This window comes from Bos indicus, chromosome X (assembly GCF_029378745.1).
Source record: "Bos indicus isolate NIAB-ARS_2022 breed Sahiwal x Tharparkar chromosome X, NIAB-ARS_B.indTharparkar_mat_pri_1.0, whole genome shotgun sequence".
In the NCBI taxonomy this organism is placed as follows: domain Eukaryota; kingdom Metazoa; phylum Chordata; class Mammalia; order Artiodactyla; family Bovidae; genus Bos; species Bos indicus.
Genome location: NC_091789.1, coordinates 39,143,058 through 39,159,326, shown reverse-complemented (window position 1 = coordinate 39,159,326; position 16,269 = coordinate 39,143,058).

Sequence of the window (16,269 nt, the reverse complement as noted above, 5' to 3'; positions counted from 1 at the left end):
AGTGAAAGTGAAAGTTGCTCAGACGTGTCCGACTCTTTGCAACTGCATGAACTCATCCGTGGAATTCTCCAGGCCAGAATACTGGAGTGGATAGCCTTTCCCTTCTCCAGGGGATCTTCCTAACCCAGGTCTCCCACATTGTGGGCAGATTCTTTACCAGCTGAGCCACAAGGGAAGTCCAATACAGTTGTGTAAGCACCACTATAATTATGATATGGAACTGTTGCATCACTGCAGAAAGCTTCCTCATGGCTCTTTGCAGTCTCCTTCCCCTACCTAGAGCTTGGCATTTTCCTATCCCTATATCTGTGTCTTCCCTAGAACTGTCTACATGTACAATGCAAACATGTGCAATATTTCATGTCTGGCTTTTTTCACTCAACAGGATGCCTTTGAGTTCATCTCTATGGCTGTTTGTATCAGGACTTTGTTCTTCTTTCTTACTAAGAAGCATTCTATTGTCCAGATGGACCACAGGCAGCTTATTCCATTAACAGTTGATAGACAGGTCGTTTCCAGTTCGGGGCTTTCATAAATAAGGTGACTCTGAGCCCTTGAGTGCAAGCCTTTCCATGCTTTAGCTTCTCTAGCGGGCAGCCTTAGCCCTGGGACAGCCAGCTCCTGTGAGAAATAGGTTTCATTTGATAAGAAACCAGCAGATTGTTTTCTACACACCCCGGATCGTTTTGCATTCCCACAAGCACAGTTTCATTTGCTCTCCATCTTCACCAGCTCTTGCTATGATTGGTCTGTCATTTTTCTTTAGCCTCTTTCAATTTTAACCATTTCAGCGGTATTTTATCCAGGTTTTATTTTGCATTTTCTTTTGACTGATGATGGTGAGAATCTTTTCATATACTTACTTGCCAGTTGTCTATATTCTTTGGTGAAGAATACAGAATATAGAATTCTTTGGTCCAATCTTTGGCACTTTTTTAAAAGTTTTCTCTCTCATTTTCTTTCCATTTTGTGTGTATTTTGGTTACAAGTCCTCCAACAGAAAGGTTTTGCAAATAGTTTCTCCTGCCCTGTGGCAAATGGTTTTCTAAGTTTGACAAAGTCTAATTTTATATATTTTTTTCTATCATGGTTTGTGTTTTTTTGTGTCCTCTTCAAAAAGTCTTTGAATAATTCACTGTCCCAGAGATATTCTATGATTTCTTCTAGGTGTATATTTCTAGCTCCTAGAGTTAGGTCTACAATTCATTTCAAGTTAAATCTTGTGCATAGTATGAGGTAAAAGTCTGGGTTCCTTGTTTTCTGTGTGGATACAGATTTGTGCTAGAACCAGTGGTTCAGAAGACTGTCCTTTTCGTCTTGAATTACCTTGCACCTTTCCTGAAAATTGATCGTATGCGTGTAGGTCTTATTTTTTCCGGACTCGCAATTCTGTTCCTTTGATTTCTAAGCCTATCCTTATACCTTATACCAAGGCTGGCTACACTGCCTATTTAAAAACAAAAATTATGTATGTCTTTATTTATTGTGTGGCTGTGCTGGGTTTGGGTGCTGCTTGGGCTATTTTCTAGTTGCAGAGAACGAGGGCTACTTTCCAGTTGCTGTGCATAGTCTTCTCATCGTGGTCATTTCTCTAGTTGGGGAGCACGGGCTCTAGGGTGCGAGGGCTTCAGTAGTTGCAGGCCTGGGCTATAGACCACAGGCTCAACAGATATGGCAGAAGTGTTTAGATGCTCCTAGACAAGCATGATCCTCCTGGACCAGGGATCGAACATGTGTCTCCTGCATTGGCAGGCAGACTCTACCACTGAGCCACTAGGGAAACCCAAGGCTACACTATCTTGACTACTCTAGAGTGATAGTAATTTATTTTTTTGGATCATACCGCACAGCTTGTGGGGATCTTACTTCCCTCATAAAGGATCGAACCCATGCCTTCTGTGGTAAAAGCTCAGAGTCCTAACCCCTGGACTGCCAGAAAATTCCCTACTGTAAGTCTTGAAATCAGATAGCATAAATCTTGTAAATTTGTTCTTTCTCAAAATCCTTTTGGCTAGTCTAGGTAATTTGCATTTCCATGTAAATTTTAAAATCAGCTTGTCTGTTTCTCCAAAAAAATAAAAAAAAGCCTGCCAGGATTTTAATTGCTATTACATTGAATCTGTAGATAAATCTGGGGAGAATTGGCATCGTAACAGTAACAAGTCTTTCAACCCAAGAATGTGGTGTTTCTTTCCATTTATTTAAGTTTCTTTAATTTCTCTCAGCAATATTTTGTCGTTTTTGATATACAGGTTTTACACATACGTTAAGTTATCCCTAAGTGTTCACATTTTTTATGTTTTGTAAATGGTAGTTTTAAACTTCAATTTCTGATTGCTGTTAGTTTATAAAAATACTAATGATTGTTGGATATTGACTGTTTATCCTGCAACTTTGCTAAACACTTATTGGTTCTACTGGTTTTTGCAGATTTCTTAGAACTTTTTCTTACATAGGCATTCATGTTCTTTCTGAATCAAGACACTCTTACTCTTTTTTTTTTCTGATCTGTATGCCTTTTATTCCCTTTTCGTGCCTTACTGCACTTGCTAGGGCCTCCAGTGCAGCAAAGGGTGAAAGTGATAAGAGCAAACAGCCTTGCCTTGTTCCTGATCATAAGGGAAAAGCAATCTGTCACCATTAAATATGACAGTAACTGTGGGTTTTTCATAGACACCCTTTATCATGCTGAGGCACTTTTCCTCTATTCCTAGTTTACTGAAAGTTTTTATCATGAGTGGGTGTGGAATTTTATCAAATATTTTCTTGCAGCTATTGAAATGATCACGTGATTTTCTTTTTTTTTTATTGTTGCCTTGTTAATATGGTCAATTACACTGACTGATTTTCAGCTGTCGAAGCAAACTGTCTCCTTATTTGGTCATGATGTATTATCTTTTTACATATTGCTAGATACGATTTGCTAAATTGTAAAAAAAAATTATGCCTCACAGCTTGTAAGATCTTAGTTCCCTGACCAAGGATTGAACCTAGGATCTTGGCAGTGAGAGCATGAGTCCTAACCACTGAAATGCTAAAATTTTGATTAGTACTTTTACATCATGTGTGTTCATGAGTGATACGGCTCTGTAGTTTGCTCTTCATGTAATGTTTTCAGTTTTGGTATAAAGATAATGCTTACCTTGTAAACTCAGTATACTGAGTGATATTTTGATGTACATATTCATCACCCCACCCTTTTAAAATTTAAAAAAATTTTTTTGGTGGTGGTGAGAACCCTTGAGATCTACTCTCTTATCAGAGTTCGAGTATACTATCATGCCATACATTAGGTCTCCAGAACTTATTGAACTTATAACTGAAAATGTGTACCCTTTTCCAACATCTTCCCATTTCAGCTGGCCCACAATCTTTAGTACTCACCATTCTCTGTTACTACGTGTTCCACTTTTTTGGATTCTATGTATAAGTGAGATCATTTGTCTCTCTGTATTATTTCACTTAAATTCATTAAGTTCAACTATTTAACAATTTTTAAAAATTCCTCTACAGAAAGTAAGTCATAAGAGAAAGAACAAAATTGATTTGGGACTTTTCTCCTTTTCTAATATAAATAGTTAATGTTGCACATTTTCCTCTCATCACTTATTTAATTGAATTCCCAGTTTATGATATGTCATATCTTTAGTTTTATTCAATTACAAATATTTTCTACTTTAACTTGTGATTTCTCCTTCCATCTATGGGTTACTTAGAAGCATATATTTTTTTCATTTCCAAATAGAAATTTTCTTGTGATCAGAAGTCGTGCTTTGTGTGATTTCTATCCTGTGTGACTTATTGAGGCTTGCTCTATTGCCCAGCAAGTTGTCTATGTATTTGAGAAGAATGTGTATCCTCTTGTTGTCAGGTGTAGTCGTCCATAAATATCAGTTAGGTTACTGTGGTTCAAATCTTCTTTAGCTTAACGATTTTTTTACTATTTATTCTGTCAGTTACTGAGAAAGGAATAGGTAAGTCTCCAACAATGTTTTTAAATTTGTCTGTTTTCAGATCAGTTTGGTGCTGTCCATTTTTTTTTCATGTATAACTCTGTTATAGCGTGCTTACATATTTAAAATGATTATATCTTCTTGATGATTTGTCCTTTTTCCATTATGAAATATTCCTCTTTACCTCAGGTAATATTCCTTGTCTTGAAGTCTACTCTATCTGATGTTAATGTAGCTATACCGACTTTTTTATGTTCAGTGTTTTGCATGGTGTATCTTTTCCTGTCCTTTTACTTGCAACTTCTCTGTGTCTTTGTGCATGTAAATAGCACAGAGCTATTTTATCTAGCCTGATGTTCCCTGCCTTTTAACTGGTGTGTGTGGCAGATTGTGTTTTTCAAAGGTAGCCGCAACAATATTTCCCGTCCCACATGCTCTTCTGGAACCTTTCCATTTTCCCATCAAGAGGTGGGATTTAACCCTCTCCCTATAATCTGGGCAGACTTGTGACTTACTTCTAATCAAGATGATATGGTAAAAGTGGTGCTGCTTGATTTCCGAGGCTAGATCAGGAAAGGCAATGCAGCCTTTAGCTACCACGTGATCAGTCCAAGTGCCCTGAAGCTGCCATGCTATGAAGAGGCCCAAGGTAGCCCTTGATGGAGAGACCACATGAAAACGCTCTGAGACGACATGAAGATGGAAAGAAAGGTACCTGACCAGCTCTAAGCTGCCGCAGCTGAAGCCACTGTCTAATGACAACCGCGTGAAAGACCTTCAGTCAGAACTGCCCAGTTGAGCGCTTCTCACATCCTTTTTTTTTTTTTTAAACTGTGAAAAAAATAAAATAAAAACTGTGGAATCACTGGATAATATGGTCCTCCTTTGTTTAGCTTTTTGAGGAATGCCTGTCCCATATACATGACTCACAGAAACCATGCACAATAAGAAAATGATTTTAACTATTTAAAAACACTAGGGGAGGGAGGTGGGAGGGAGGTTCAGGAAGGGGAACACATGTACACCCATGGCTGATTCATGTCAATATATGGCAAAAACCACTACAATATTGTAAAGTAATTAGCATCCAATTAAAAGTAATTAATTAATTTAAAAAATAGAAACACTAAATTTGGGAGCAATTTGTTACAAAACAGCAGTAACAGGAATAGTTTTAGTACATTTGGTCCATTGATATTTTACCAAAATTATTGATATCTTTGGGTCGATCATGTCAATGTTTGATTTCTATTTGTTCCATCCTTTTTTCTTCTTTTTCTCCTTTTCTCCCCCCTTCTTCGGGGGAGAGGACAAACTGGATTTTTTCAGTATTTCATCTTCTTTATTGCCTTGGTAGTGCTAAATCTTTGGTGTTATTTTAAAAATTGTTGCTCTAGAGACTACCATTTGTTTCTTTGGTTTAGCACACTCTACTCTCAAAAAAATAATTCTACTACTTTATAAACAATGTAAGACTGTTAGAACAGTATTCCAATTCCTTCAGTCCCAACTTTTGTGTTCTGGTTGTTATATAATTATTTTCACACACAACATACAAAAAGATAACTCTACCTTCCATTGTTATTATTTTTACTTCAAAGAGTAAATAGTCATATTTTAACTCTTTCTGGTCTTTTTCATTCCTTTCTTCAGTCTGATATAACTTATCTTCCATTTGGGGATGCAACTTTATTTTGTCTTAATTTTTGTAGGATATATTTTCTGGATATAGAATTCCAGATTAATTTTTTTTCTTTTTTCCCTAGCATTTGAAGGTGTTGTTTCATTACTCTCTGGCTTCCATTTGTTTTTAGATTAGGGGTCTGCTGTCATTCTTAGTATTCCTCTGGATATAGTTTGTCTTTTCTTCTCTGGCTGCTTTCAAAGTTTTAAATAAATTTTGTTTTTTAGCAGTTTGACTATGAAGTGCCTAAGGGGTATTGGAATTATGATAAATACATTATTATGTTAAACCCTCTGTCTGGTAATTATAACCTCCAGGCCATCTATGAGTCTGGTTTCATTAATTCTTTTCTTTTGATGATGGTTCCTATTTCCTTGCTTTTCTACATGTATCTTTTTTAAAAAGAATTGAATGCCAGACATTGTATGTAATAGAACAGTAGGGAGTATAATAAATAACATTTATGCCCTATACCCTGAGAAAACCATAATTCAAAAAGACACATGCTCCCCAGTGTTCACTGAAGCACTATTGACAATAGCCAGGACATAGAAGGGCTTCCCTGGTGGCTCACATGGTAAAGAACCTGCCTGCAATGCAGGAGACCCAGGTTCAATCTCTGAGTCAGGAAGATACCCTGGAGAAGGGAATGGCAACCTACTCCAGTATTCTTGCCTGGAGAATTCCATGGACAGAGGAGCCTGGCAGGACATAGAGACAATCTAAATGTTTATTGAGAGATGAATGGATAAAGAAGATGTAGTACATATATACAATGGAATATTAGCCATAAAAAGGAACAACGTTGGGTCATTTCTGAAGATGTGGATGGACCTAGAATCTGTCATACAGAGTGAGGTAAGTCTGAAAGAGAAAAACAAATATCATATATTAACACATATATATGGAATCTAGAAAAATGCTGCTGATGAACCTATTTGCAAGGCACAGGTAGAGACACAGATGTAGACATGTGGACACAGGGGGAGATGGGGAGGGTGGGATGAATTGGGAGATTGTGATGAACATATATACACTACCATGTAGAAACAGACAGCTAGTGGGAAGCCTCTGTACAACACAGGGAGCTCAGCTCACCGCTCTGTGATGACCTAAAGCGGTGGGATGGGGGTGGGGTAGGAGGGAGGTCCTAGAGGGAGGGGATTTATGCACACATATAGCTGACAGAATGGAAACCACAATTACTAAAAACTAACCTGATCACTTGGATCACAACCTTGTCTAACTCAATGAAACTATGAGCCATGTCGCGTAAGGCCACCCAAGATGGACGGGTCATGGTGGAGAGTTCTGACAAAATATGCTACACTGGAGAAGGGAATGGCAAACCGCTTCAATATTCTTGCCTTGAGAATCCCATGAACAGTATGAAAAGGCAAAAATATAGGACAGTAAAAGATGAACACCCCAGGTCAGTAGGTGCCCAATATGCTACTGGAGATCAGTGGAGAAATAACTTCAGAAAGAACGAAGAGGCTGAGCCAAAGAGAAAACAACACCCAGTTGTGGTGAGACTGGTGATAGAAGTAAAGTTCCATGCTGTAAAGAGCAATATTGCATAGGAACCTGGAATGATAGGTCCATGAATAAAAGTAAATTGGAAGTGATCAAACAGGAGATGGCAAGAGTGAACATTGACAATTTTAGGAATCAGTGAACTAAAATGGACCAGAATCGGTGAATTTAATTCAGATGATCATTGTATCTACTACTGTGGGCAATAATCCCTTAGAAGAGATGCAGTAGCCCTCATAGTCAACAAAAGAGTCCAAAACACAGTACTTGGATGCAATCCCAAAAACGACAGAATGATCTCTGTTCTTCTCCAAGGCAAACCATTCACTATTACAGTACTCCAAGTCTATACCCTGACCAGTAACGCTGAAGAAGCTGAAGTTGAATGGTTCTATGAAAATATACAACACCTTCTAGAACTAACACACCAAAAAAGATATCCTTTTCATCATAGGGGACTGGACTGCAAAAGGAGGAAGTCAAGAGATACCTGGAGTAACAGGCAAGTTTGGCCTTGGAGTACAAAATGAAGCAGGGCAAAGGCTAACAGAGTTTTGCAAAGAAAACGGACTGGTCATAGCAAACACTCTCTTCCAACAACACAAAAGATGACTCTACACATTGACATCACCAGATGATCAATACCAAAATCAGATTGATTATATTCTTTGCAGCCGAAGATGGAGAAGCTCTATACAGTCAACAAAACAAGACTGGGAGCTGACTGTGGCTCAGATCATGAACTCCTTGTTGCAAAATCCAGATGTAAATTGAAGAAAGTAGGGAAAACCACTAGACCATTCAGAAAGAAAGTAAAGAAGTAAGTGAAGTCACTCAGTCGAGTTTGACTCTTTGCAACCCCATGGACTGTAGCCTGCCAGGCTCCTCTATCCATGGAATTTTCCAGGCAAGGATACTGGAGTGGGTTGCCATTTCCTCCTCCCGGGGATCTTCCCGACCCAGGGATCAAACCAGAGTCTCCCGCACTACAGGTAGCCTCTTTACTGTCTGAGCCACCAGGGAAGCAGGTATGACCTAAATCAAATCCCTTACGATTATACAGTGGAAGTGACAAATAGATTCAAGGGATTAGATCCAATAGAGTGCTTGAAGAACTATGGACAGTTTGCAACATTGTACAGGAGGCAGTGATCAAGACCATCCCCAAGAAAAAGAAATGCAAAAAGGCAAAATGGTTGTCTGAGGAGGCCTTACAAATAGCTGAAAATAGAAGAGAAACAAAAGGCAAAGGAGAAAAGGAAAGATATAAATGCAGAGTTCCAAAGAATAGCAAGGAGAGATAAGAAAGGCTTCCTAAGTGAGCAATGTAAAGAAATAGAGGAGAACAATAGAATGGGAAGGACTAGAGATCTCTTCAAGAAAATTAGAGATACCAAGGGAACATATCATGCAAAGATGGGCACAGTAAAGGACAGAAATGGTATGGACCTAACAGAAGCAGAAGATATTAGGAAGAGGTGGCAAGAACACACAGAAGAACTGTACAAAAAAAAGATCCTAATGACCCAGATAACCACAATGGTGTAATCATTCACCTAGAGCCAGACATCCTGGAGTGTGAAGTCAAGTGGGCCTTAGGAAGCATCACTAAGAACAAAGCTAGTGGAGGTGATGGAATTCCAGCTGAGCTATTTCAAATCCTAAAAGATGACGCTGTGAAAGTGCTCCACTCAATGTGCCAGCAAATTTGGAAAACTCAGCAATGGCCGCAGGAGTGCAAAAGGTCAGTTTTCATTCCAATCCCAAAGAAAAGCAATGCCAAAGAATGTTCAAACTACCGCACGATTGTACTCATCTCACATGCTAGCCAAGTAATGCTCAAAATTTTCCAAGCCAGGCTTCAACAGTACGTGAACTGAGAACTTCGAGATGTTCAAGATGGATTTAGAAAAGGCAGAGGAACCAGAGATCAGATTGCCAACATCCGTTGGATTATAGAAAAAGCAAGAGAATTCCAGAAAAACATCTACTTCTGCTTTATTGACTATGCCAAAGCCTTTGACTGTGTGGATCACAATAAACTGTGGGAAATTCTTCAAGAGATGAGAATACCAGACCACCTTACCTGCCTCCTGAGAAGTCTGTATGCAGGTCAAGAAGCAACAGTTAGAACCAGACATGGGACAATGGACTGGTTCAAAATTGGGAAAGGAGTACATCAAGGCTGTATATTGTCACCCTGCTTATTTAACTTATATGCAGAGTACATCATGAGAAATGCCAGACTGGATGAAGCACAAGCTGGAATCAAGATCACAGGGAGAAATATCAATAACCTTAGATATGCAGATGCCATCACCCTTATGGCAGAAAGTGAAGAGGAACTAAAGAGCCTCTTGATAAAAGTGAAAGAGGAGAGTGAAAAAGCTGGCTTAAAACTCAATATTCCAAAAAGGAAGATCATGGCATCCGGTCCCATCATTTCATGGCAAATAGATGGGGAAACAATGAAAACAGTGACAGACTTTATTTTCTTGGGCTCCAAAATCACTGCAGATGGTGACTGCAGCCATGAAATTAAAAGATGCTTGCTCCTTGGAAGAAAAGCTATGACAAATCTAGACAGCATATTAAAAAGCAGAGACATTACTTTGCCAACAAAGGTCTGTCTAGTCAAAGCTATAGTTTTTCCAGCAGTCCTGTATGGATGTGAGAGTTGGACCATAAAGAAAGCTGAATGCTGAAGAATTGATGCTTTTGAACAGTGGTGTTGGAGAAGACTCCTGAGAGTCCCTTGGACTGCAAGGAGATCCAACCAGTCAATCTTAAGGAAATCAGTTCGGAATATTCATTGGAAGCTGAAGCTCCTATACTTTGCCCACCTGATGCAAAGAACTGACTCATTGGAAAAGACCCTGATGCTGGGAAAGAATGAAGGCAGGAGGAGAAGGGGATGACAGAGGATAAGATGGTTGGATGGCATCACCAGCTCAATGGACATGAGTTTGAGCGAGCTCCGGGAGTTGATAAAGGACAGAGAAGCCTGGCATGCTGCAGTCCATGGGGTCGCAGGGGGTTGGACATGACTGAGCAACTGAACTGAACTGAATAGCTGATTTACTCTGTTGTACAGCAGAAACTAACACAGCATTGTAAAGCAATTATACTCCAATTATAAAACGAAGCAGAAACATATTTATGTCCCCCAAAAGACATGCCTCCTCTTCTGTTAGACTATGCATGTGTGTGTGAATGTGTGTGTGTGTGTGTGTGTGTGTGTGTTGGATGTTGGTTCTGAGTCAATTTGCTCTGTAGTTGAGCTACATCTGCGATTTCTTGTTGCTTTAGGTAGATTCTGTTCTCCGTGATCTTCAAAGATTTCAAGTAAGGACTTCCCTGGTGGTCCAGTGGTTAAGACTCCAAGCTGCCAGTGCCTCAGGGCATGGCCAAAAAGAAAATAAAAATGATTTCAAGGTAGGATCAGAGCCTTCTCTGTAGCAGGACTTGTGATCTGAGACTCCAGTAGGTCCATGAGCATGTGCTTTCAGTCTTCTGCCATAGCAGCCTTCTGCTTTGGGTTTTTATTCACCCTAAGTCTCAGTGGGAGACTTAGGCGGTGGCCTGGAAGGTATCTCTCAGTCCTCCTTATCCTGACTTAGGATCTCAACATCCTTGTCCCTTCGACCTGGGGAGGCTCTCTCTTAGCTCTTTTGCCCCTTACCAGCCACCAACTAGCACTGGAAGGTCTGGAGTGTGGTTTCCCTCAGCCTAGCTGCCCTGTCTGCAAACTTTGTTGGTGAAGGTCATGGCAAAGGGTTGGTGGGTGAATGCAAACTCTATGTCTAAGGTTCCTAGGAATTCAAACTGTCACATCATCCCATACTCAACGTTTAAAAAATTTATCAAAAGTTCCTCTGTTTTCTGCTCACACTAGTGTCTGGCAGCTTCCTTCTCCTCCTGCTGCAGCTGCTGTCCAGGATAAAAGCAGCGATGGGTCTTTTTCCTGGGAAGGACTTGTCATTTTTCAGATTTTGGCCCACTTTTGTTGTTGTGATTTCAGATCCCTGATAGGCTTCAAAGAAAAAAACCTATGACTCTGTTCCCAGACAGCAGCAAAATAGCCATCTATTGACTTTGGAATTTCGGCAACTGCAGAAATCTCTCTTTGGTTCTCTGAATGTTCCTTTTTATGGCTTCTGTTCTCCTCTCATGGATATTCATCTTATTATCTCCCTGAGGAAGTTAAGAAGTTTTTAAGAAAATATTTCTTATTCCTCACAATCCTGTTTCCCATCAGTTGTTTTCCTCTTCGTTTTGATCTTTATTTTTCATGCTTTCATGTTGGAGGCATTCTCAGATGTTTAGTGAGCCTTGGTTGTCGTCTCATATTTAAGGATGGGATACTAAAGAGCTTATTGCAAGAGGCAGGCTTGTCAATATGAGCCCCATGGTAGGGTGAAGTACCTGGGCTGTTTTTGAGGGGAATCCCAATGTTACTCTCTGGGGTCCCTTTCTTGTGGAATGTTCAAATGGTCCAGAGAAAGACCTTTAGTCTGATAGTTGTGGCTGGTTGTCAGCACTTGAAGAACTGAGTCATTGAGAAGGCCCAGATGACCCCATGTTCAGTAGTAAATAAACAGTCTCCTTGTTTTCAACATGGTAATCGCTCAGCTGTTCCTGGTGTTTTCTAATTGAGACACTCATGCTTTCATCATTCCCAAAGAATGAAGTTATTTTTCTTCTGGGATGGACGATGGCATCCAACTGACTCTTGTACAGTTTCATTCCCCTCCCCACCCCCATTTCTACTGAGTTCTAAGCCTGCGTGAGCTCTGTCCTGTGAATTCAGCTGGTGCTCAGTCGTCCCCACTGCCTTGGCTTTCTTGGATCTGCTACAGTGGTTACTGCTCTGCTATCATAACTTTGTTGCTGCTATTTCATCTCCTATTATTTTTGCCCTTGGAATTTTTGCTTTTAAAAAATCATTTACTGTCATTATCATGGGGCTTCGGCGGGGGGGTGGGGAGAGAAAGTAAATGCATGTGTTTAATCTGTCCCCTTTGTTTCCAAGTCCACAGTATGTGGAAAAAGTCTGGAGGAGCCACTGAATGGAAACAGAGTAAGGTTGGCAGTGGGTGTGTGACAGGGCTATGGTGCCCACCAGCCAGCTTGTTTGGAGCCCGTGAGTCCCTAGTGATCTGTCTACACACTGGCTTGGTTTCATCCAGTAGCACTCTCTGCAGCCTGTTGGTGGGGAGCAAAGTCAAATAGGCAATTCTGTTCAAAACCTGGGGGTTTATAGGGAAAACAAGAGACTAGGTGACTTAGGTGTGGTTAGACTGGACAGGCCCAACAAGATGCCTCCAAAGACATAGCTCCCTGCTGTGGGAGCATCTCCAGCCAGTGATTTACACATAGCTGCTGTTTTTGACAACTCTCTTCCTGGCTTGTAGATGGTTGTCTTCTCACTGAGTTCTTACATAGCAGAGAGAGAGAGAGGGCATGGGGACAGGTGACTGTGGGGTCTGATGTGTCATCTTATAAGGACACTAATCCTATCAGATCAGGGCCCCACCCCTATGACCTCATTCAAACTTAATTATTTTCTCAGAGGCCCCATCTCCAAATATAGTCACATGGGAGGCTGGGGGTTCAACATATGAATTGTGGGGGGAGGGGGACACAAAATTCAGTCCATAGCAGATGACCAGACTATATATCAAATAGCCCATCCCAACTTTAGCCTTAGCTGCTTGGATCAGGAGCAAGCACTGGCCAAGAACAACCAGTCTGTATAGACTAGTTAGTTGCCTATCAGGTTACCTGGGATGAAGGTTCTTCCCAAATAAGGATAGTGAGGATTTGGGCCAATAAGCTCCTTTCTTGTAGGTACTTGAACTGCAGTGAGATTAGAGGCCAAAAGACATGCAGAGGAAAGGTCACATGTGACTTTCATGAAGCAGTCGAAGCCAATGGGGAGCAGAAACTAAGATTAGGGAGAAGCAAAGGGATGAAGAAGACAGCCACAGAGCAGAGGTTATATTGTTGGCTGGTGGTGGTAGGAGCTGCAGGTGCTGAGTCACCATAATAGCAGCTCAGGGGTGGGAGGCTAGGCATATAGATCAGAAAACCTGGTCCACAGAGCTGCTTAAAAATCTGGTTCAGATTCCCCAAAGCTCAGGTGTCGGGTTTTGCCTGGGGACCTATCCATATGTCTGAGGTCAACCTCGTCATGGTTAATTTTATGTGTCAACTTGACTGGGCAACGGGATGCCCAGACATGTGGTCAAACATCATTCTGGGCATGTCGGTGAGGGTGTTTGTGCATGAGATCTATATTTGAATAAGTAGATTGAATGAGGTCGATTGCCCTCCGTAAGGTGAGTGGACCTCATCCAATCAATTGAAGATCAGAATAGAACAAAGAGGCTGAGCGAGGCGGACTCTCTGGCCAGATTGCAGGAGCTGGGACATGGGTGTTTTCCTGCACATGGGCTGGAATTTACACGGTCAGGCCTCCAGCTTGTCAACTGTAGATTTTGAAACTTCTCAGGCTCCATACTTACAGGAACCAATTCCTTCTAATAAATCTCTTTCCACACACACACACACTCATACACATCCTATTGGTTCTGTTTCTCTAGAAAACCTCTGACTGACACAATGGCCTTCGTCATTCTTACAGGAATCCTCCCTCAAGGCAGAAACTTGAGCGTGAAGAGATCTGCTAAAAAGCTGAGGTGGGATATGGAAGGGAGAAAAAAGTCAAATGGGATCCAATAGATTGGGTGCAGGGGTCAAGTGGAGAAGGCAATGGCACCCCACTCCAGTACTCTTGCCTGGAAAACCCCATGGACGGAGAAGCCTGGTAGGCGGCAGTCCATGGGGTTGCACAACTGAAAGACTTCACTTTCACTTTTCACTTTCATGCATTGGAGAAGGAAATGGCAACCCACTCCAGTGCTCTTTCCTGGAGAATCCCAGGGACAGGGGAGCCTGGTGGGCTGTCGTCTATGGGGTCGCACAGAGTCGGACACGACTGAAGCGACTTAGCAGTAGCAGCAGCAGGGGTCAAGGGACTGGAAAACTTGGAGCTCAGCTCAGATGCAGGGGTGGTAGAAGGGTGGAAGCTAGAGAATGAGAAGGGAAGATTGAAGGTCATGCCCAGAGAGGTGGCATTTGGAACTTAACACCTCAGAGCAATTCTGTGGGTGGTGATGAGGCACAACTGTGAGATGGAGAGGCTGAGGTGAGGCCAAGAAGGTCTTTAGAGATAAGGTCAAGGAACTGAGAGGTGGGGATGTCGTATGGGTGAAGGGCAGGTTGGCAGAGTGATAGCACAAGAGGGAGCAGAGGGTGGCCAGGCCCGATGAGGAGAACCTCAAACAACATGGTGTCTGACTTTCAGACAGAGCAACCCTGGAAGAGAATGGGAAGCAAGAAGCAGTACTTTTCATGACCTGCTCCCCAAAGTTGCCTGTTATCCCTTCTGTCTCTTTTTATTCATTAGAAATGAGTCACCAAGTCCGGCTCACACCTCTTGAAGAGATGAGCTTCAAAGAGCTTGTGGCCACAGGTTAAAATCGCCAGACTAACTTTAGACTTGTTAAGGAGTCATGTTGAAATGGGAACTACAGTGCTTCTAAACAAATAAGAGGGGAGAATGAAAAAAGAGCACATTCAGTCTGTCTAAAAGATGGCCCAGAGCTGAGGGAATGGCTGGGACAGTAGCTGGCGATCAGCTTTCAGGCCCACTTTTTTTTTTTTTTTTTTTCAGTTCAGTGCAGTTCAGTTGCTCAGTCATGTCCGACTCTTTGCAATCCCGTGGACTGCAGCAGGCCAGGCCTCCCTGTCCATCGCCAACTCCCAGAGCTTGCTCAAACTCATGTCCATCGAATCGGTGATGCCATCTAACCATCTCATCCTCTGGCATCCCCTTCTCCTCCCGCCCTCAATCTTTCCCAGCATCAGGGTCTTTTCCAATGAGTCAGTTCTTCACATCAGGTGGCCAAAGTATTGGAGTTTCAGCCTCAGCATCAGTCCTTTCAATGAATATTCAGGGCTGATTTCCCTTGGGTTTGATCTCCTTGCAGGCCAAGGGACTCTCTAGAGTCTTCCCCAACACCACGGTTCAAAAGCATCCATTCTTCGGTGCTCAGCTTTCTTTATAGTCCAACTCTCACATCCATACATGACTACTGGAAAAACCATTGCTTTGACTAGACAGACCTTTGTTGGCAAAGTAATGTCTCTGCTTTTTAATATGCTGTCTAGGTTGGTCATAGTTTTTCTTCCAAAGAGCAAGTGTCTTTTAATTACATTTCCCTTGTGGCTCAGCTGGTAAAGAATCCACCTGCAATGTGGGAAACCTGGGTTGGGAAGATCCCCTGGAGAATACCCACTCCAGTATTCTGGCCTGGAGAATTCCATGGACTGTATATAGTCCATGGGGTTGCAAAGAGTCAGACATGACTGAGCAACTTTCACTTTCTTTTAAGTAATTTATATTGGAGTATTGTTGACTTAGGGCTTCCCTGGTGGCTCAGAGGTAAAGAATCTGCCTGCCAGTGCTTCCCCTGTGACTCGCTCTGCCCACAGTCCTCTCTTATTCCTCCATTTGTGCATATGGCAGTCATACAGAAACAAGTGCAAATCCCAGCTCTACCATTCACCTTCTGGGTGATCTTGTGTCAGTCATTTGACCAGTGTGAAGCTCAGTTTCTTCATTTGGGAAATGGGAGCAATACTGGTGCTGACGTAGAGTGATGTGCTGAAGAGCAGGTGGGTGAATGCAGGCGAACTGCTCCATATAGCACCCCTGGTTGCTCAATTGCCCCCCTGCCCCTTGGGCCCCTCTCTTGGAGAAGGGGGTAACTTGTGGACACAATGAGCTAAAGAGACAAAGACACTCTTCCCAGCCTTGCTTCCTGGACACATTCCTTGAGTTGGTTGATGTGTTCCACAGTTGACCTCACTGGTTGGTGTGAAAAGTAAGTATGCCAAGACTCGACATGTGCTGAGAACAGTGGCAGGTCTAAGGCAATGGTCAGTAAATGGGATGTAGTGGAATAATAGTAATGAATATACTATGAGAAATGGAGACTGAGCCCATGACTCTGCGCTTAGCAGGAGCAC